We start from the raw sequence: 23,083 nt of genomic DNA, 5'->3' as shown, positions 1-23,083 counted from the left end.
TGCTAAGCAAAGAAGCATCTTTTCCATTACAGGCTGCACAGCTGCAGGAAAGCTTTAGGGAAGATGCTATCTCTATAGAATGGAAACCCATAGGTTGTCAGATAAGAATAACTTATTCCAAGTTACATAAAAGTTTTCTGCTTAAATGCAGGGGAAGCCTGGTTTGAAAACAAAAACAAAACCAAAAAACACCAAACATAAAAAAGAAAAAGAGGGAGAGTGTACACTGCCAGAGACTCCAATTTGTTACATAAAATTTTTCCTTATTCTATTCATACTGTATGAAAGAACACGTTTATCTTCACACTGTAGTACTGTCCTTTATAATACAGGATTTTACAAAGGGAAGTCTTATGAAAACTGAATAGGAAGCCAAAAATATTGAAAAGAAAAGTCCTTCATATCCAAGACAGTCATGTCTAGCATATTTGAACTTTCAAACAAACGGTTGGTATGGCAACAAAAAATATTCATAGTGTAAAGATAGAAGTGATAGTGTGGGATATATTGTCTATTCACACAATCGTGTATTCACACGTGCGTGTATTCACACGTGCATGTATTCACATTCAAAACTACAATTTGAAGCCTCTGTTATCTGATTAGTTTTAAAGGCAGACACTCCAAATCAAACAGATCCAATAAAATTCTTCTAAGAAATGATTGTAAATTATTACTACTCCCCCAAAAGCAGTAAGAAACATAGTGTTCTGGCCAGTCCCACGTAATTTAAGTTGTTCATGTTTGTGAACAGAATTTGTATATAGTTGTTGGTTCTCTATTTGGCCCAGTTTCTAAAATGTCACTCCAGGGAATTCTGACATTGAATTAACAAATTCATCAGTTCGAACACAGATACCTTTTAGGTGAATATATATAATTTTAAGTATCAAACAGAATAGTATTTATGAATACCAGCCCTCAACTCAAGTTAGCATCAGTTATAGCCTGACATACAAAGTCCTTTTGATATGATAAAGCAAAAGGCTTATCTAGATGTTCTCAGGGGTATATGACACACAAAGGAGTCATCTCCTTCTGATTCCATTCATCTATCTAGCTCATCCGCGTCTTGAACACGCTGAACTATAAGATGTGAAAAATGTCATCAAGGTATCATTTAGTCACATCAAGCAACACTGAGCTTATAACTGTACCAAGAGCACACACCAACGAATGCTTAAGTAGTCATGCTCATTTTCACTATACAAAAAGGTATATCTCTTTGCTGCACTTCACATTATGATCTTAGCCAACAACACACGTCAGCAGTCTTGAGCAGAGGGCATCCAGCACTCTGCATGGCTGTAACTACACTGTGCCATTTTTAGGGATAGTCCAAAGGGTGGTGTCATCTGGGTCACTACCTTTTCTTCTCAATCCAAAGGGCTACTGTAAGCATAAAATACAAAATCCAGCATCTGAGTTCTACTGGGAGAGAGCAAGGTGCATATATTGTGTTCTTATATGCTGGTAAAAGGCATCTCAAAACTATCATCTAGCCTCTTTACAGAAGCAACTAAACACCCTGGTGTTGCTGTTAACATATGCTTATCAAGCTACTCTTATTGAAAGCATTATCAGTGCCATGAAATGTAGCATCATGTCAATCACACATCAGCATTCGCTATCCAGCTCATTTTTGTTCAGTATAAGGATGTCTTCACTGCTATGTTACTCAAGCACATTGGATCAAGCAGTCAATGTGAATCTGCTTTGTAATCTACTCTAGTAATGGAAACACTCCAAGAAAACTGCAAAAGATGTAGTTTGTGGTACTTGGCAAGATAACGAGGTATGGGAAGGCAACGCATCTTCAGTGAAAACAAACAAATCAAGAACAGGCATTTCATCATTTTCAGAACTCATTAGCTCAAAGGAATTTAATTCCAATTCCTGTATAGGCTCAGTATAGCAGGGGTGGGGTGGAGTGTGGGGGGAGTACAAAACCTCTCGCTTTGTTGATTATTTATGTTTTAACCTTATTATGCCATAGTGGGTAGATATAATTTCTGAGCAGTCAGTGAATCTCCTTTATTGTGGCCACATCATGTTTTCTATTTTGAACCAAATCATCCATCACCTCATTTTGGCCAAGGCTATTACTGTATTTGACTTCCCTTCATGTCAGTCTGCATGTCCAGCAATGAATCTCCTTCAAATTTAACAGGCCTTGCTGAGGTCTTTACAACTGTAAAAAGAAAGACATCTCCACTATTTTAAAAGCATTTCCAACCAAGATCAGTATCTACTTCTTTTTAAGTGCTAATACAGTGATGGAAAGCTGAAGCAATGGTGAACTCCATTTGCAATCCTAATTTTCTACATTAAAGAACAATATCACTTATATTTTCTTGCATTCTTATTACACTGGAATTCACTGCACTTTTCAGATCATGAAATAAGGAAACCTTTTCCTAATGGGTATTCAGTACTAAGTAATTTACACTAGCTTATTTCAGTAACAAACTAATTTCAGAAACACCACAACTAACAAAGCACTGATTTCCTACCTAGTTGATTTCTGCATTTCTACATAGCCTCTCAGTGAATAACCACAGACCCTCCTCTAGCTCCATCCTTTCTTTGACTCAGGCTCAATAGAATTACCTGGGACCCCATCCATGCTGACTGCCTGGCCAGGGATGAGGACATGCTTGGCAAGCAAGCGGCAGAAGAGGTAACTTTAGCTCTCACAGAGCTAAGGACACTGCTTTGGGGAATCCCCTCTGCACAGATACTGATTGTGGTAATACTGGTAGGAAATCAAATCCTGAAGAACTTTACTTGTATGCCAAATCTCTTCGAAATTGGCCAAAAGGCTCAATACTTACTCTAGACTGCCTGATAGGCAAGCAGATGGCCTGATCATATAGAGTGGGTTTTTTCCTGTAGAGGCTAGGATAAGAAAGAGTGAATTTCAGCTGAATACATTTCCCTTTCACATTCATTTTTAGAACTAAAGTTTTAACAGCTAATTATTCAGATGCTCATCTTTTCCAGATCTAGATTTGCCACTAGAAAGCATGAATGTCTGTAATGTAACAGTTATATTACATTATTAAAAAATGTACTTAGAAGGTTTTTTTGCCTTTCTGTTTTTTTCTTCTTCTTTATAAGGAGAGCTGTGTGTGAAGCTTAATGGCATTCCAGTAAGACTGTGAAATAAGAAGTTCAGCAAGCTTATAAACGCAATCATTCTTGCTAATGAAATGTTCCTGGTCCTTAAGCTTCCTCAAGAGACAGTCAACTGCTGTTTCAATTATTGTTGTGGTTTAAACCCTGCCACAAAGCTCCTTCACTCGCTCCCCCCCACACACTTCTTGCCCTCCCCCTGCTGCTGAAGGGACGGAGAAGAGAATCAAAAAGAATGCAACTCCCACGGGCTGAGATAAGAACGGTTTAGTAACTAAGGTATAACACAAATCACTACTGCTGCCACCAATAATAATAATGATAAAGGAAATAACAAGGGGAGAGAATACAACACCACAACACCAGTCAACCAATAACTCGTCCCACTCCCCCCAGCCGAGCACCGACCGATACATCATCCAACCCTGCAGTGAACCAGCCCTTCCAGGTAACTCTCGGTTACATCCTGGGCATGACGTGCTGTGGTATGGAATACCTCTTTGGTCAGTTTATAGAACTGTTGATGAGATGTGAAGACTTCTATCAGTATTGAGGTCAAGCCTTACTACTGAAAGTAGAAACTTACTGATCAGATCACCATCTAATGTGCATCTTTTATTGAATGTTTATCGATGTGAATCTAGTTCATGTGAAACAAAAACAGTGCCATAGAACTCTAATGTAACTATATATAATATAATATAATAAATATAATATACATATAATTTGGTATCGCTATTGAGAGGCCAAAGTCTGTTGTCCTCTTTCATTGGGAGCATTATATTGTTGGTGTTGCATTATATCTGCTCAGTCCATAAAGGTTGTAGATTTCTGCTATTTTCCCTCTAGTATCCTATGTGAAAAGTAACTTCAGTTTTTTTCCAAAAATTATTTAAAACCAGATTAATATATTCCACTTAGATAGAACACATTTATCCCCTGTGATCTTCCTTATATAACAAAGTATCATTTGACTTTCAGCATGTTTTCACTTTAAGAGGGAAATATACAGACACAATCAGTATTCCTAGATAACACCTGAATACACAGATCTTAAAATCTATAAAAACAGCAAAGCATTAACACATTAATTCTCACAACAGTCCTACAGACTGTCCTTGCAAACAAAGACAGAAAGTACTGCTACGCCCACTTCACAGACAGCAAAAAGACCAGGCATTTGCAGGAGTGGTTTGCTCAGGAACAAAAAGCAGAAATAATGACAAACAAGTATTTCCTTCCTACCAAGCTTTAGCTAAAGATTACCATCTCCCTTCTCTAGAGCTGAAAACAGCTCCCCAGCCTGCACGCAGAAAAATTAGACAAGGAAAAGTAGCAGTACAATCCTAAAACCTTGGAGGAAAAATAGGCCAGTGTACTGTAGCCCATAGCCTGATCCAGCAACAGTCTTTGAAGGTTATTGCTTCAAAAGGTCCTGGAAAAATAACCCAAAAAACAGATTTTTGTGCTGATGAGAATAAGCACTTGTTTCTATTCTCTTAGTAACCATTATTCTGTGGTTCTTGATGTCCAATCTTAATCACCCTAAATCTCCTGAAAGTCAGCTGTGCTAGAAATATCAAGCAACGATTAAAAAACCCATTCTGTATTAATGAAGTAGCAGCTAATCACAAACACAGAATTCAGCATTCAGTTTGTCTCTGGACTGTCTTATGTGAAATTGTAGAAACCTTGTTTGCCACAGTCTTCTAGCCTTTTAAGCAAGTAGAACACACGGAGTGTGAGCATACCCAAAAACCCCCAATCTCTATGTTTAATTCTGATGTATTAAAAGGTTAAAAAAGTCATTTGATTGCATGTGCTGTCCATTACATATATAAGCAGTCTACAATGCCATAAATGAAACATTTGCCTGACTGCAAGGCATAAAGATTCTTTCACGCAAAGCAAATACACATTTAGCCAGGCTTGATCAGCACCAGCAGTTGTTCCTGAATCGTGGTTAGCACAGCAAGGTACCTTGCCAACACCTACCAACTCTGCTGCTGCAATACCTCTGCTCATCACATACGCCGACACACCAAATACATTATCTGGGTTCAGCAGTCATTGCATCAGGTCATAGAATGGTTTGGGTTGGAAAGGACCATAAAACTCGTTTAGTTCCAGCCCCTCTGCCACAGGCAGGAATATCTTTCACTAGACCAGGTTGCTCAAGGCCCTGTCCAGCCTGGCCTTCAACACTGCCAGGGATGGGGCAGCCGCAGCTTCTCTGGGCAACCTGTTCCAGCACCTCACCACCCTTATAGTGAAGAATTTTTTCCTTATATCTCATCTAAACCTCCCCAGTGTCAGCTTAAAGCCATTCCTCCTTGTCCTGTCACTAAAAAAGAAGACCCTCTGCAGATTTCTTGCAGGCCTCCTCTAGGTATTGGAAGACTCTTATAAGGTCTTGCCAAGCCTTCTCTTCTCCAGGCTGATCAAGGTCCTGCTTCTACATGATGGTCTGGTAAAAAGGGAAGGTTAGGGAACAACTGATGTGAAATTATCACAGCTGCAGAAGAAACTGATAGTTATCTAAACCTCTGCACTTGAGACTTGACAGGCTTACTCCATTCTTAGAACATGTTAATTAGTACATGCTCTCTGAGTTTCTCTCTGCTACTCTTCTTGGCACACAGAAAAAAAAAAAAAAAGAGTTGAAAATTAGTGTTAATTCACCTTATAAATTAGCACATACAAAATGGGGAAGCGTTGTTTGACTATTTTCAGTTTGACTAAATTCATAACACTTGAAAAAACAAATGCTAAACTCATAGCCATGTAAAATTGTCAGCTGATAAGAATCTTGTATCAAAGTCATGATGTATTGATGAACAGTTTTTCATTTTAATGCAACTAATGAGAGTTTCAGCTAGTACTCAAGAAAGTGCTTAGTAAGATTTTCTTATTTGCGCTGAATTACAGCATAGATGGAAGGTATCTTATGAGAGACAAACAAAGAAGGAAGATGGAAGAAAGGAAGTTGTTGCTGATTGTAGATCAGAAGACCTGTGTAAAGCACATAGAGAAAAAACTGCTCCTAACGGTGTTGAGCAGTTCTGAAATCTCCCGCGCGCAGCTAAAATCCCAACCAGCATGACACTGGTCAAATGGAAAGACAAGGAAGGAGAAGTGATAACTTGTTTCTCAAGGTAGAAGAGAATTATTCAGAAGTACTTGTGAGTCAGCCATATGTGCCTAACAAATGTATCTTTTGGCTCTAGCAGTACAAAGGGCATTGTGCCCTGCAGAGAATCCCAACTAAGGGACAAGGAGACCTTGCCTGGGGCATGTGGGAACTGAGCAGATTGTACCTAGCCAACACCACCTAAGTCACTGATATTTAAAATGGCATCAGCACATTTTATGCCAATGGCAGCCCAAAATGTGCAACTGTACACCAAGAGAATCTTTTTATAAAAATAAATAAATAATTCAAGAGCGTATGGTTCAGTGTTTTGCAGATTTTGATTGGTGAAATTGTAACATTGGGGAACCCTTCGAAAACAGCTGCTCCTCACTACAGAGATGATGACACTGATAATATGCTGTCTTTGCTGTAAATATCACCCTTTGTTCCTCAAAATACAGGGCTGCTATTTACATGTTTGTTGAAGCCAAGGTTCTGTTTTTCCTGTCGGTCAGAGCAGAAGATTACTTAATTACATACTTTTATGACAGAAAATCACTGATTCACATCTGCTTTTGTATCAAAATATATCCATCTTTCATCTAACTATATTAATTGCATCAAGTATGCATAGCCTGTGTGCTGGTGTAAATGAAAAGTACATAATCTAATTTTCTAATACAAACAATAGATTCAGAAAATTAGTCATTTTAAATCGGAAAGTTAGGACACTGTTCTGCTTAATAATTTGCCATGTGTATTCATACCACAGCTGATTGACAATCCGAAGCCAGATTACTTTTCTATTACCACAAATATAGAACTAGTCCTTAACTTCAATATAGATAAAAACCTAATCACAAATCTGGGCATTGTTGTCTCTCTAAAATATCCGAAGATTACTTCTGACATTTATTCCCTCTGAGAAGCTTCAAATGCTAAATTTTAGAAGCCAGTATAAAATGCCTAACAGTTTTCAAGTAAAAAAAAAAAAAAAAAAATTGAATTGAAGGACAGTTTAATATAACACATGAGCAACAGGTTCCATCTCTGCACATTTGCAAGCTTCAGGAGCTCTCTAGTTTTTAACATAAAGCAGTTGTTCTATGCCACCTAACAGAAGCCACAAACCAAAAGGAGTCCAGAGGTATCAAAGCAGTTGTCCAAGGCCCCAGAAATACACCAAGCTCTCAAGAGATTCCCTTCTTGAGATCCTGTGAGGACAGAAAAGCCAAAGCCTCCAACACTGTTGGCCCCAGCTATGAAGCATAGCTTCCTGAATTGCAACCCTTGGGCCAGTAGTCCCTTCCCCAACAGTGGGGTGGGGTGAGGTTTCATAAAGAAACTCAGTGGAGACTATTTCAAGCTTTGTTTTCCCTATGAGTCACATCTTCAGCTTCTGTCAGGGATTATCAAGTACAATTACAATTAAGTCACCTAGAGACTCTTCTGTCTTTGGAAACAAAATCTTCCCATCTCACAACTAAAATTTGAAGTTAATCAGAACAAAAATGTCTCAATATCACAAATCTACCTTCTGTTTATGTACCAGTAAAGAGCTTGCATGGTACTTCTAATAAAGGAGGAACGTAAATCACACAAGAGCACCTTTCCTAACATTAAACTTGTTTTGTGAAGGATCAACATGTTAGTAGGTGAACTCTTAACATGACTGCTTACTCTTTGCTGCCTTTTTTTATATAATCTATGCAGACACGAATATTGTCCCTGGCCCGGTCCATACAACCCTGATAAGAAGTACAAGGGCAGAAGTAGGAAGTCAGTGTAGGAGGAACCACCACATTTCCCAGAAGACAGACATGATCCGGTATAAAAAAAAAATGCACCAAAAGGTGACCTCCAGCTCTCATCTACTCTTCTAGGGACCCCTCTGTTACCAGGGTGGGAAGAGAAATGAGGTTGCTGCCACTTTATTGACAATACTCATTCCTCCCTCAGCAACAGAACCAGTGCTGTCAGCACAGGATCATTTTCTGCCCTCAAAGGCAGAAGTGTTTAACAGAAAACCTGTTTCTTTCTTTATAAAGATTTGCAAACCTCCATGCCTGATGCTGGAATTAGAGGCCTGAGTTTCTATTGCATGACTTTGGATATGTGTTACACCTGTAGCCAGTTGAGCAGGGAGACAAAGGGATGGAGAGACAGTCAAGTACCTTCAAAGGGCAATTCAGCCATCTGCAGGGAGTTCAGAGGCAGCTCCTCTCCTTGCTCAGATACTGTGAAAAAAGCCTTACCTCTAACAGGAGGACTGTGAGCCTGAGCACAGGCTGGTTCTCTGTTCCTCTCTGGTTCTCTCTCCGACTAGCTGATAGAGGATTGTATATGCTTTTCTGTTGTAACGCATGTTTGCGGCTGCCTGGCAGGAAGTTGTTTGTTTAGGGAGTACTCATTCTGTGTTCTCCTCATGCATATATTTTTATGAATATTGAGGAGAGAAACCACTACTTCAGTCACATACCTCATACTTTACATTCTAAGACCAGTGTCAGACAGAACTGACATTTTGCACGGAACTGCTTCACTCTTACAGAAAACTCCCTTTGGCCATTTTGACCTAGGCAAAGCCCTGACCCCAAAGACCCCAGATGTCTTGCAAATAGCTTTGCCAAAGATGAAGTTCCTTAAGGATAAATGGAAAGCTTGAGTAAGATTTTTAAAGCCAAGTCACTATTCTATGGGGAGCCAATGCAAACAGATGATGTATTATTTCATGTGTTCAGGGTATACCATGCAGCTGAGAAAGTGCATTACAGTGCTCCATGCTCCTAAGGGCTTGGGCCTATATAATTATTATATTGTGTTTGTGGAGTTCAGAGAAAAAGAAACAGGTTACTATTACTATCATTATCCATGAGAAAAGGATGGAGTCCCAGACTACTGAAAAAGGTGGGAGATTTTGATTTGTAGAGTCAGCAGGGATTTCAAAGGCATTACTAAAACTACAAAGAAATTGCTGAAGCACACATTGCTGGAAATTACATTTGTGGGGAGATAAAAATTATTCACCAATTTGGAAAGCATTGAGGGTTAAATATTATGACAATTTGTTTTGACATTCTCTAGAAGAAATAGTTTCAATATTTTAAAAACAGGAATATTCTGACATTCTATTTTGAAATAGCATATTTGTTTTGCAATTGACACAACATTGCTCTGGATTTAACAAAAATGTTTCAGGTTGGCAAAGAATAAAATTTTCCTTCCTGCTGAGAAAACAAACTATTAAAATAACTAAAAGTTGTTTTGGCTCAGTATGAACATTACCTCGAAAGTGTTTAATTCAGCCACTAAACTTTCAAAAAGATGGCAAAATGCATCATTCCTAGAGCTCTTTGGGAAAAAGAAAAAAGGGGGAAAAAAAGCAACTGGAGATGCACACTTTTCAAAGACCCTGCCTCCTTCAAGAGGAATATAAATTACTACCAACCTTGTGAGGGAATTTTAGTTACATAGCAAAGCTACTTCTACTCAGTCTGAAACTTAGTGGCAGTTTCATTTAAATCTATCACAGAGCTTTATATTAAGTTACCTATGATATGGAATAATGCAATCAATGTGACAGTTGATGTCTTATTTTTATGTTAAATTCAATCTATTCTTACAATGTCTCCACTAGTTCAACTTTCCCTATGCTACAGACTCAGGCATTAACAATGCACCAACTTTATTTTAGAGGCTGCCAGGAGCAGATATGTGAAGAATCTGGATAAGTAAGGGGCAGGTACACAAAGGTCGGCATGCCTAGGGATACAAAACGTGATTTGGGGCTAACAGGATAAGTGATCTGGTAAAATACCTGGCAATGAAATAGCAACTTTTAGACTGTAAAGCCTAGGTCTGCAGTTGGAACTGTAATCTGAAAGTCATAGACTACATGGGACTCTGAATATTACACATAGCTCACAAAAATAGTTTTCTTTAATCCAAGTACTCTGGCTTAAGGTAAGCTTAATGTTCTTAAAGGATGAAGGGGTAGATTCTGTACTACAGCTTTCATTGGCCCAAGACAGAAAAAGGAGGAGCACAACTTGAGGGAGTTCTCCATCACTTCACAGAATCTGGTTTTGTCATTCTGTCAGAGAAACAAGCTTTACTCAGTGTGCCCATACAGTCTGAAAGAATAACAGCACTTTGATACAGACACTTTCTCTTTGAGGCTCCCAGCCAACCTCTTTACACAGTCATCGGGACAAGCGGCACAGCTGCTCATGCTGATCCTGAACACCTCCATTTAAGCAGTGAGGTCATGACCCCCACGAATTTCAAAAGGGGCCTTCCTACATACATACGATTTATCCTAACACCTCAGCAAGACTCTTTTTAAAACAAAAAAAAAAAATCCCCTTCTTGGTGTTTCATCTTGAGTGTACATTCTTTCCTAAGTAATTTTTTCTTCAATTTAGAAATATTTTTACCATTTGCATCAGTTGCAGTAGTGACCAGCAAACCCAGCTATAAGCCAAGGTCTCCATTCTGTGTATGCATAGACCTGAAAGATTTTCTGTTCCCAAAACATCTGTAGTCTGCAGAACCTTCAAAGTCTGCATACCCAGAAAAAGACATGAGGTCAAACATGATGTTATGTCTAATGAAAATGATGAAAATTATTCCAGGTAAACTCCTGTTCCCTTTTCCATTAGGAAGGCTTGATTAAATTAAAAGCCAGCAAATGTAAAGTGCACAGAAGACATCCTCTTATATTCAGACTAATGTACGGACTCACAGATATTGCTGAGTTTTTGTGGAAGTAAATAGCTTAAGAAGTTTCAAACAAGAATCAGACACTGATAAACAAGCACAACATCTGTAATTTCCATATCAAGAATGAAAATTACAAGGAATGTCAAACACCTGGCCTGAAACAAATCTGCTAGTCAGCAGATACTCCCAGCAGATATACTTCTTCATACAAGAGCAAAAAAAAAAAAAGTGAGTAAAAGATCTTCATTTGAATCATAAGCACTGGATGCTCATCACTGACAAACACAATCCTAGAACACACAGACATTTTTCCGTTTTAATAGTTAAGCACTTTATATAAGAAAGTTATTCTGATTTCACACTCCCTCTAACAGCACTGTTGTCCAGAGGGTTATTCATGATTCACAGCACCATGAAAACAGAACTCAACTCTTCTTGTTTTACTGGAGGGCTTTAGTATCTAAAGTAGTACCAAAAAGAAGTTCTTTCCTGTTAGGGTGGTGAGGCACTGGAATGGGTTGCCCAGGGAGGTTGTGAGTGCTCCACCCCTGGCAGTGTTCAAGGCCAGGTTGGATGAAGCCTTGGGTGGGATGGTTTAGTGTGAGGTGTCCCTGCCCATGGCAGGGGGGTTGGAACTAGATGATCTTGAGGTCCTTTCCAACCCTAACTATTCTATGATTCATTTGTGTATTGAATCCTGCTTTCTCCAGCTTAATGATTCTGCTTTCATTCCATTTGTGCAATTTACAGAGATTCTGCTTGTTTCTTAACACAGCTCAATGTGGATCAAAAAATATTATCATAGCCTGAAACCAGAACTATCACTCACCATCTCCTTCTTACGTACAAACTCTTAAAATTAATTCTTTCCTACTTCCCCATTCTATTTGCATTCTTCTTACAATGTATCTTTTTCTTGCATTTTAGCACTTCTCTTTTATTAGCCTTTAACATTACCCACTTATTAATTCTGTCTGCCTTAATTCTCAATTCCAAATTAACCCCTCTACAATGGCTGGAATCCTGCTGGAATAGCAGTTTGTGCAATTACTTAAAATCTTTCCGTCTAAGAAGTTTTCCCGCAAATATAACAGCAAACAGAAAAAAGAAATCAGTCATATTTGGACAAGAGCTCTCTTAACAGACATTATTGCACTCTATTATCCTCTACTTCTATTCTTATGCTTACTGGAGAAGGTGGGAAACTTCTTGTGAAGACTTTAAACTCTCCATTCTCATTCTGGGTTCATTTAACATACATTGTAATCATACTGCTGAGACAAATTCATTTGAAATGCATGAAGATTAACACATCTAATTTTGTTCTCTAGGTGTTTCTCCATAAAATTAGTCTGGGCACTGGCCTTAGAAGTAGTATTTTCAATAGAGTTCAGCATCTGGTTCGCTTGTTTACATTATGTTACCTCTTAGTGAATCTTCACATTTACTTGGTTTGTAACTTTGAAAATTATCAGCCGCCAGCCTTCAAAGTCAGAACAGCTGCCTAGTTTCTCTTTATACCATTGCCTATCTTCAGAATTCAGTTTTAAAACTTTTATGATAATATGAGACCAGATTCAAGTCAATTATCTTTATAGTATTTCAGGTCTGTGAAGGCAATAGCTGTTAATACAATAACAAATACTTCATACTGTGTTTTTTAATAGCAATAGTAATGCAAAGTCCCACAAAGAAGAGCTGAAAATAATGAAAGAGACAGCCTTTTATAACTAGTTTTGTATAGATAGTTTTGAGGTGGGGGGGTGGGGTCCTCTTTTTTTGACAGTTATTGCACATCTACAAACAAGAAAAGGACACACAATTCCTAAATTGTTAGGTTTCTTTAACTACGGCTTTAGGTGAAACTTCCGAAAAAAGCAATCTGCCTAACATAGTATGAGCAAACAGGTAAGGCAGAAGAGTTGCGAAATTAATCTGTTCCTCAAATATCTCCATCATACGAGAAGGATTTTCAAGACCACGCTTTGCTTATCTCCATTTTTGATTACGAAAATACAACTCCTGCTCACTGCACAGAAAGGAAATTCCGCTGACAGTGTGGACTTTTTGCTACAAAAATTGAAAGCCCATAATGGTAAGCAGGCGCTGAAGAATCCAGTAAGCTAATTGGCAAGAAAGTCTAGGGACAGGGAGACCAAGAGAGCATGGATGAAGATGCAAGGAGCTAAATGCAGCATGCAAGGAGTAACTAAAGAATACAAATTATGTATAACAATAAAGAGGCATATAAAAGCGTATTCAGAAATACAACAGCAGAAGAGTAGAGAAAATGTAGAGATTTCCTATTAGAAATAGCTGCTTACAATGATTTCTGACCCGCTGTGAGAAATCAACAGAAACCATAACTGGAGTCACACTCAAGTTGTCATTTCTGAATACCGAAGTGCTTAAATCTCACCTATTATGCAACTTTCCTAATCCTCATGCTAACATGAAAGTACTGATATTGAACCTCTTAGCAATGCCCTCTTTGGATTGAAACCATGGAACTCAGTTTATTCTGTCAAGCAAAAAATAACACATTCCATTTCTACTAAACTAAACAACAGTAGAATATTTTTCTTCCTAATTCTGACTTGTATTGCATCCCTCCAGTCTTTGAGGAAAAGAGGACCACGAGAAAAAAAGCTTAAACTTACTCCCCCCAGAATGTATAAATACAGCCAAATCACCAGCATGGAAAATACCAATTATGAGCCCTAGGTACCAAAGCTTTACCACAAATAGCTCATAGTGAATAATGCATACAGTTTAAAGTCAGTTAAAATAAGTGCCAGGTCAGTTATCAGGCAGCAGTGAATTTGCAAGGCTTCAAAGTAAAATTCTATTTTTGATTCTCCCTCTCAAAGGTACAAATAACTGAACTAAAATGCAGATAGTGACTGAATTGCAAAGTGGGCAAGAGTTGGCCAGTTCTGCAGTCTTTCTTTCCTACAGCAAACCACACTGGTGAACCTGAAGAGGCAACAGTAACATGAAAGAGCTAGCTTTGATTTTGTGAAACAAGCTCTTGACATCACGTCAGGTCCTAAAGCTCTGTTGTGCCTCAGAAATGGAAAAGATTTGTTTTGGATGAAAATTTTAGCAAAAAAGCATTAGTCTAAGGATCTACTGCCACAGGCCGGGTGCCTTGATTCCAGTTTAAATTCAGCTTTATAAACATTACGTATTTGGCTGTCAGATCACAACCTTTGCATGACCTAAAAATTCACACTGTGTGTTCATACAGATCCTTCAGGGCTAGCCTCTGTTCAGATGAATTCAGCTCATCAGACTTCCAATGCTGGGTGCATTTTCCAGCCTTGGAAAGATAACAGAGATTCTCCAGCAAGGCCATTAGGTTGAGGGCATTTATGAAACAAAAGCTGGCAATGAATGAAGATCAGGTAGTATATAGAAATATATCACCTTTCACCACAGCATTGTACGCTCCTGTTTATTTGACTTTCTCTGGTCAGTGAGCCAAAGGCTTAAACAAGCAGTAAATTGCTGCAATGAAAATACAGCCAGCTGATCATTCACAGGAGCTCCAAAGATTTTCAGTAACTGCTCTCCAGGATTCCACAGAAAGGTGTTCAAATCGCAACATTTTCCTTGATGTTCCATCCCTGGTGGTGTTCAAGGCCAGGGTGGACAGAGCCTTGTGTGGGATGGTTTAGTGTGAGGTGTCCCTGCCCATGGCAGGGGGTTAGGACTAGATGATCTTAAGGTCCTTTCCAACCCTAACCTATGATTGTATGTGCTTGCCCTGTCAAAACATGTTGTTTCTATAAACACAGCTAAAGCAATTCTGATTACCTTCAGTCAATAACTTAGCCTTAATGGCAGTGTTTTCTAGCAATTCAAGGACTGTAACTGTTACTAACAGTGATATTACCTATTTCTATACTAGAGTAGGAAAAGCTATTTTTCTACCAAGACTTGACATGAAACAAAAATAATTATTCTTAATGAAAAAAATATTCCAGGAAAGGTTAATTTTTAATTTCTTTCTTGAAAAAAAAACGGGGCTTATTTTGCTGGTAAGAATTGAAATAATTAAATTAAAAAAAATTTAAAAAAAAATGGAGCTCTACATTGGGAGGGAGGATTCTGCTCATGTATTTACTAGAGCTGCATTAAGTTACATTTCTATTTGAGCACCAAAAAGCACCAGAAATAAACTGCAGAAATTCCAACATTCACAATTATTAGGTTATATTTCTACTAACACAGTTAAAATAAGAAACTGGTTTGTTTCCTAATCATTTATAAAGAATCCCGGTCTCACACAGACACACATGGAAAAGCATGGCCCTAAGTGAATTATGTGAAGACCCTTGAGTAGCATTATTCAATATGATTAATTCACATAAAAGTCACAGCATATTCTTCCAGGAGAGCAGCAGCCATCCAGCTAATCTCTCCTATGGAGACATGAAAAAAACATAGAATCATAGAATAGTTAGGGTTGGAAGGGACCTTAAGATCATGAAGTTCCAACCCCCCTGCCATGGGCAGGGACACCTCACACTAAATCATGTCACCCAAGGCTCTGTCCAACCTGGCCTTGAACACCACCAGTGATGGAGCATTCATAACTTCCCTGGGCAACCCATTCCAGTGCCTCACCACCCTTACAGGAAAGAATTTCCTCCTTATATCCAATCTAAACTTCCCTTGTTTCAGTTTTAACCCATCACCCCTTGTCCTATCAGTACAGTCCCTAATGAAGAGTCCCTCCCCAGCATCCCTATAGGCCCCCTTCAGGTACTGGAAGGCTGCTATGAGGTCTCCATGCAGCCTTCTCTTCTCCAGGCTCAACAGCCCCAACTTCCTCAGCCTGTCTTCATACGGGAGGTGCTCCAGTCCCCTGATCATCCTCATGGCCCTCCTCTGGACTTGTTCCAACAGTTCCATGTCCTTTTTATGTTGAGGACACCAGAACTGCACACAATACTCCAGGTGAGGTCTCATGAGAACAGAGTAGAGGGGCAGGATCACCTCCTTCGACCTGCTGGTCATGCTCCTTTTGATGCAGCCCAGGATATGGTTGGCTTTCTGGGCTGCAAGCACGGGCTGCAAGCACACACTGCAGCCGGCTCATGTTCATTTTCTCACCAGCCAACACCCCCAAGTCCTTCTCCGCAGGGCTGCTCTGAATCTCTTCTCTGCCCAATCTGTAGCTGTGCCTGGGATTGCTCCGACCTACGTGTAGGACCTTGCACTTGGCATGGTAGAACTTCATAAGGTTGGCATCAGCCCACCTCACAAGTGTGTCAAGGTCCCTCTGGATGGCATCCCTTCCCTCCAGCACATCAACCGGACCACACAGCTTGGTGTCATCGGCAAACTTGCTGAGGGCGCACTCAATCCCACTGTCCATGTCAGCGACAAAGATGTTGAACAAGACCAGTCCCAACACCAGTCCCTGAGGGACACCACTCATTACTGGTGTCCAGCTGGATATTGAGCCATTGACCACAACTCTTTGAATGCGGACATCCAGTCAGTTCTTTATCCACTGAGTGCTCCACCTATCAAATTGATATCTCTCCAATTTAGAGAGAAGGATGTTGTGTGGGACAGCATCGAACGCTTTACACATGTCCAGGTAGATGACATCAACTGCCCTACCCCTGTCCGTCAGTTCCGTAGCCCCATCATAGAAGGCCACCAAATTGGTCAGGCAGGATTTCCCTTAGTGAAGCCATGCTGGCTGTCACCAACCACCTTGTTGTTTTTCATGTGCCTTAGCATGCCTTCCAGGAAAATCTGCTCCAAGATTTTGCCAGGCACAGAGGTGAGACTGACTGGTCTGTAATTCCCCGGGTCTTCCATTTTCCCCTTCTTGAAAATGGGGGTTATATTTCCCTTTTTCCAGTCGTTGGGAACTTCACCTGACTGCCATGATTTTTCAACACACTTGTGAGGTGGGCTGATGCCATCCTTATGAAGTTCAACCATGCCAAGTGCAAGGTCCTACAGATGGGTCGGAGCAATCCCAGGCACAGCTACAGATTGGGCAGAGAAGAGATTCAGGGCAGTCCTGCAGAGAAGGACTTGGGGGTGTTGGCTGGTGAGAAAATGAACATGAGCCGGCTGCAGTGTGCGGTCACAGCCCGGAAAGCCAACCGTGTCCTGGGCTGCATCAGAAGGAGCGTGACCAGCAGGTCAAAGGAGGTGATCCTGACCCTCTACTCTGCTCTTGTGAGACCTCACCTGGAGTACTCTGTGCAGTTCTGGTGTCCTCAACATAAAAAGGACATGGAACTGTTGGAACAAGTCCAGAGGAGGGCCACGAGGATGATCAGGGGACTGGAGCACCTCCCGTATGAAGACGGGCTGAGGAAATTGGGGCTGTTCAGCCTGGAGAAGAGAAGGCTGCGTGGAGACCTCATAGCAGCCTTCCAGTATCTGAAGGGGGCCTGTAAGGATGCTGGGGGGGACTATTCATTAGGGACTGTAGTGACAGGACAAGGGGTAACGGGTTAAAACTGAAACAGGGGAAGTTTAGATTGGCTATAAGGAAGAAGTTCTTTACTGTAAGGGTGGCGAGGCACTGGAATGGGCTGCCCATGGAAGTTGTGAATGCTCCATCACTGGCAGTGCTCAAGGCCAGGTTGGACAAAGCCTTGTGTGGGATGGTTTAGTGTGAGGTGTCCCTGTCCATGGCAGGGGGGTTGGAACTATATGATCTTGAGGTCCTTTCCAACCCTAACTATTCTATGATTCTATAATGCTATTTTCATCCATGTGATTATAAATTCTCACCATACTTGTCAGGTGCTAGACTGTAACTACATGTTGAACCATGAATAAGGAATATAAATTTGTAGAGACTGACACGTTCTGAGGTTCCAGACTTTAAAATTTGCAATGTATCCTATTACCAACCCTGATAATTTTCAGGAAATGAGCTGATGTTGCCAGGTGGGACTATCTTCATTGACAACATTTTCATTAACTGGCAATTTCAGTTAGACTTTGAAAGAATATGAGAATTGATCATGAACTTTTGCAGCATTTCATGGAATTTTAATACAGCAATTTGAATCCAAAGCCAGCTAAACTTCTGATTATATCTAAACATGTATTTAAATACAGAGTCTTCCACCAATTTGGAGCATCAATAGCAACAGACTTTTTAGTAACAGTCATCCTGAGCATCTTTGGCCACAGAGGTACCAGACAGATAAAACAATCCTCTTCCTGCTCTAAACAGCATGAAAAAACAAACCTTTTGCTGCTTAAATGACTATCTTTCTATTTGTCAGCATGTCACTTGTGTTGCCACCTTTATTTTAGGCTTTCAAACCACACTAAGTTTTATCACTCAGACTACCCTCCCAAAAAAAAAGAAAAAATACAAAAAAATAAAAATCACTACATAGCATGCTGGTGGTTTTTATTCTATCAATCATATCCATTTGGCAGTGCTAGATTACTACCAGTTTTCTTAACACCACATTTCCACTCGTAGCAAGTTGGCATAAACCACTATAATGAGCAATACTGTGCAATATCTACTATTTTTGCCAGGTTTGCAAGACCCAAACCTACCCTAGGTAGTCTAGGCAAGCAGAAGGCGTGCAGATTTTCCCCACTGACAATATACTGTTGGCTTTTACTGATTCTTTTGTAATCTCTTATGTACTTAAAAGTAGCTAATCATATTGTTTGGAAATTGAGTTTGGTCCTTTGAAGCACTTTATCTCCTTTGGGAGAATGTGGACGTTTCTCACTGATTTTTCATAAACAGGGGGCAGCCTCTGTGGTGAATGAAGACACTGTGCACTGGACAGAGTACAGCATCTTTCTTTCAGTTGTCTTACTTAGAACCATAGCATCCTTTGATGTTCACCTTCTTTACAAAAAAACATCCCAATCTAGCAGCGGAATACTTTCAGCCAGTTTGTAGGTAATGCATGAGCCACTGGGACCAGCCAAATGCCCACCCAGCCACTTGCCCAATACCCCTACTCAACAGGACAGGGGTTGAAAATAGAAAGAAAAATCTCATGGGTCAAAATGAAGACAGGGAGATTGCTTAACAGTTACCATCACAGCCAGAAGAGGCTCAACTTGGGGCAAAGTAATTCAATTTATTGCCAATTAAAATAGATTTGGCTAGTGAGAAACAAAGACAAATTAAACTGACACCTTTCTCCACAGTGGTCTACTTCCCTCAGAAATTTATAAGATTATGCCTGAGGAGATACCTTGCCTTCACACTCAACAGGAGCCACCTACAGAGGTTTTGGGTTGTTGCGCTTCTTCCAATTTCTTTGTCTGTTCCCTGGTCTCCCACCAGATATCACAGCTTCTGGGCTTTCTTACCTTCCAATTCCTCACTTGTCAGCCTCAGCATCCCAGAATCTGAGCAACCAGGCAGCAATCCATTCACCTGGCTGGCAGACATAATCTTTCCACATACCTCAAAGTTCACTCAAGGACCTGATGATTACTGGTTAGAGTGACTTCCGTCACCCCCTTCTCCTGTTTCCTTGCAGAAGGAACAGCTTCCTGATCAGACTCTTTCTCCTCCCTCACTAATCAACGCCATGGACCTGTCTATTTCTGCTTCCAGTTTTTCTTTTTTGACTACTAGGGTCATTACTGTAGATAATGATTTGGGTCCCCGTCCTCAGATGTAGAGGCCCTCCTTCCTCTGCACTAATGAAACTGAACAGGTGCCCAGTAGTCACAGTGTTAGTAACTGATGGGTCTTATTCAGGTAGGCAACTTTTCTGTCAAGTAGTGCACAAATTTAATGGTACTACATGCCTGTTCGGGCAGAGAATTACAGGCTTTAGAAGGCGGTAACTGCCCTTGGAACCTGCCCAAATCCCCCCACACACCCTGCCATCCAGGGATTGACCACATCAGGTCACGTTTCTCTCCCAACTCACCAACAAGCTGTTTAATCTTACACCTGAGTTAAATCAGGTTCCACACCTCCAACAATGTCAGACAAGAATTAACATCTTACACTGACAATGCCTTGTCAATATTTTAGAAAAGGTGAAGTTAAATGCCAAAACCACCATTATTAATATTGACTTGTGATGGGAAGGCAGTTAGAAAAAATTCCATTACACTATGCATCCTGAAAGCCCTGACACCCAATGGGAAAATGATTTTATCAGATATAGGAAAAAAACCTGACCCTGTGCACCGAGTTCACAGCAGAGAACACAACTGTATCTTCACTGCCAAGAGTCCAAACTTTCAGGAGAGGTGACCCTACCAACACTTAAAATTCAATGTTCTACAACAGCCCCTAGAGCAATGTTGATGGAGACCATTAAATATTGGAAAGCCTATGGAAGTAAAGATATAAATACTCTTTAGTAAGTAAAATACATACTCCATTACCAAGTGTTTTATTGAAAAACAGCACATGCACCAATATACCCTTTCTTTCTAAAGTTCCTCATACAAACCATTGTATGTTAGAGTTTGAGAAACTGTCAAATTACAAAAACCATTTTTATTTCCAGCCATCTAACAGGTCTCCAATGATCTCAGAGTAAACTGGGGGTTTAATTTGCTTATTTCATTTGCTTTCTATTACCTACACAGATGCTGCAAAGTCAGTTACATGCCTTGTCCTGATGTATCATCCCAAGGGATTGAGACAAGATTCATCCATCTTACAAGATTCTGACAAAACTTAATTGATGCTTATTAAGTAATATAAAACCCAGTGGCCTGCATAAACATGATTAGACACATGATGTTGAGCATCTTTCTTCCTAATCTCTTCACATCAAAACTAATTTCTGCTAAAAGAGCTATCCTGTCATTTCCCTTAAGAGTACAGTTTATTTTCTTAGCATAATTTTAGTCTTTGGTTACTCCAATACTATTCCAATCACTGTTTTAATACAAAGCCATGATTTAATTCTTGCCTTCTTTTCCTTTGATTATCAGCCACTTTTTAAAGCTTTATCATACTTTTCGTAGCTTAATAAATTTTCTCACTGAATTCACCACTACATTTGGACACTATGAATTTCTAAACATCTGCCATTCTCCCTTAGATGGGATCGTAACCTGTCCTGTCTTAATCCCAGCTTTCCTCCAGATTCAGAAATTCCTTTTCTTCTCACTAATACAATAGACTCTGACTTCCAGTAGCAAGGAGACTGAACTTCTAGTTACGCCTCCAATACAAATTTGGGAATATTTGCAGCACAAACAGGGTCCTAACTCTATGCCTGAGAAGAGTCAGACCACCCCAGAAAGTCTCCATTGTCTGATGACCCAGTCCTGGCTCAATGTAATCCCCTGTAATTCCCAGCGCATCATTCCCAGATTAAACAGAAGTCAAATTGCTCAGCTCTCTTCCCGATACCTTGAATTTAGTTAAGCTAAACTTTTCCTGTATGCTTTGAAGTAGGAAAAGAGCTATTTAGCCAGGTGTCCCTTTGTAAAATCTTCCTCTTCACAGTGAGTCAGAGCTGAGTATGGCATTGATACAGTGTGGCTGATAATAAACCTGTCGGTAAATTAAAGGCTTTTTTTAGCTCATTCTTGAAAAAAAAAAAAAAAATAACAATCTTGATTTCACAATCACTCCCACTTCCCTCCAGTAAAAGAATGCTCTTAAAAGGCTTCTGTTTTTTTGCTTAGCTGGCTACTTGTATAAGAAAAGACTAAACATCATGTCAGAGCAGTGTTAATGCATGCCTTGGTTCTTATTGTATACCAATGACCAAATTCATAGCACCACAGTTTCACTGCAACTTACCTATGAATAAGTTGGCTAGATTTGCCACTTTTTAAAAATCAATTAGGGCAATTCAAAGAAAATGTCTTTTCTTCTAGTTCTGCAACTATATATAAAATATGTGCAAGCCCTATAATACTTTTTATTTCAACCAGCTGTTGGGCACAATCCAGACAATACAAAGCAATAGCCAGCCTGTTTTACAATCAGAACATCCCACCCAGCCCTAAAAGGAGTCTTCCATATTCAATTGCCAGCACAAAACAAGGGTATGTGAAAACCCATCTGAAAAAATGCACTGTGATTTCCACAGAAATTCCATTATTAGCATTTAATAGGTGAGTATTTCTAACAAAGTTCAGAGCAATGCTGTTGCACAGATTCTGAGAGGCTTCTTAAACAATTGAACTAAATAGAGTTGCATAATGCTTGATAAAGGATTGTATTCAAACTTTCAAGCTGAAATGTTCCACATATCATGGAGTATGGCATCAAGTAAACGGCATAATAGGAAACTAAGGTTTTCACCACCAATATACCTAGGTTTTGTGCTTAATGTAGGAGACGGCTTTCCTTTGGCCCTATGTATGGACAGTGACAAGAGGGAGCACCAAAAATCACGTGAACAATAAACACCACTACGGGGTGACAACACAAGAATGCGGCACAACATTTCTGAAAGCTACAAGGCATTTACAAAAAGACCATGGATGCTTTTACCCAGACCAATTTTGTCATAGCTCATTTCTTCTGTTCACTGAAAAAAACATGCTTAGTACATGTCAGTCCTGAAACATTCCATTATTCATTTCAAACTACGTGTATTGAATGATGCAGATGCACATGCAGAAGTCTACAACATAATGCTATTCTCAATATTGCCTTACTGTTTTAATTTTAATGCTGATGGTTTTCCATATGTGCTACATCTTATCTACACAGCCTTCTAGAGACACAGCTTCTGTTCCAAATAGATTGCAATCCACAACTGGAACAAAAACGATGAAAGGAGAACCATTGATTGCTTTCAAATAATTACTTAGGCCAGATTAGCTATCCGACTGCTAAAAATCATAATTGTGGAGTTTGAGAAGCGATACAATCAGGGAAAGACCAATATTTTAGCACAGAGCAAAAGGAGAGCATCCCAGTGATGACAATGTCAGACACAAAGACTTTAGGGGAAAAAAAAAAAAAAAAAAAGGACATAAAGAAGTCTGATAGATCAGAATGGCAACAGAATTAAAAGGCAACAGAAGCTAGATAGGCATGGAGACAACAGTCAATGGCTTTGAAGGAATGGTGTTTAAGAAATAAATAAGAAAGAAGAGTAAATAGAAGGATTAAAAAAAGATTAT

At 39.7% G+C, this 23,083-nt stretch overlaps 1 protein-coding gene across 3 annotated transcripts in view; it reads right to left on the bottom strand.

The window, feature by feature from the left end:
* The window catches only part of GRM1 (glutamate metabotropic receptor 1), a 175,638-nt gene that overhangs the window by 115,168 nt on the left and 37,387 nt on the right, over positions 1-23,083 (bottom strand). The window lies entirely within an intron of this gene.

The sequence above is a fragment of the Lathamus discolor genome, chromosome 5, assembly GCF_037157495.1.
Source record: "Lathamus discolor isolate bLatDis1 chromosome 5, bLatDis1.hap1, whole genome shotgun sequence".
In the NCBI taxonomy this organism is placed as follows: domain Eukaryota; kingdom Metazoa; phylum Chordata; class Aves; order Psittaciformes; family Psittacidae; genus Lathamus; species Lathamus discolor.
The sequence above is the reverse complement of the archived record's forward strand: the minus strand, read 5'-3'. Positions and strand labels throughout refer to the sequence as shown.